Here is a 774-nt window from a genome sequence, read left to right as displayed (position 1 = left end):
TTATCCAATCATTCTGTGTATCGTCATCTTTTGTGACTTTTTGTCCAATCGGTATCTTGACCTCCACAACTCCGATCTTCTTGGCACAATGTCCGCTCTTCTAGGCCCGATGCACGAACTCATGGCACGAAGCTTTCTGTCGATACATCGATCGATTCTCTGGCTTGACGTTTAATCTTCTGACATGTTCCACTTCGGCCCAACATTGATTCTTCCCGCTTTAATTGTCTCTTCACGATCGAAGTTAATCATGTGTTACTCAAAATATAAATTAAATCATAAATTCTATATTTTATTATCAAAATTTAAGATTCGAGATAATTATAACTGATTCTCGTAGAGTGCTTACTATAAAAGGTATCGCATAGGTCTATAAAAAAATCTTTTGGAGTCTAATATTTCTAGCGTGTCCGACTTATTCATTCATCTTTTTGACTTGAGTGTTAGAGGGGTGTTGTCAAGAACGCCCCTAATGTAGTGTTTATAGGACACTAGAGGATAGACCAAGTTGGATCCGAATATCTTTCGGCTCGGACAATCAACATGTGCACCAACAAATAGTGATTGATATTAATTTATTAAAATTTAAAAATATAAAGTTTGATTCGTCTAAAATACTCGTTCGTTTTTTCTTTTATCCCCATGAGTTCTTAAAAGTTATTTAATATAAACGAGTCAGTCAACTCATGTAGATTAATTACGATAATATATACAAATTAAAAAAAAATTATAGGGTTAAAAACGCATACGAGTAACTTTGGAAGGCTAGATAGG

The sequence above is a fragment of the Musa acuminata genome, chromosome BXJ2-8 (assembly GCF_036884655.1).
Source record: "Musa acuminata AAA Group cultivar baxijiao chromosome BXJ2-8, Cavendish_Baxijiao_AAA, whole genome shotgun sequence".
Lineage (NCBI taxonomy): Eukaryota > Viridiplantae > Streptophyta > Magnoliopsida > Zingiberales > Musaceae > Musa > Musa acuminata.
Note: the sequence above shows the minus strand (reverse complement) of the source record.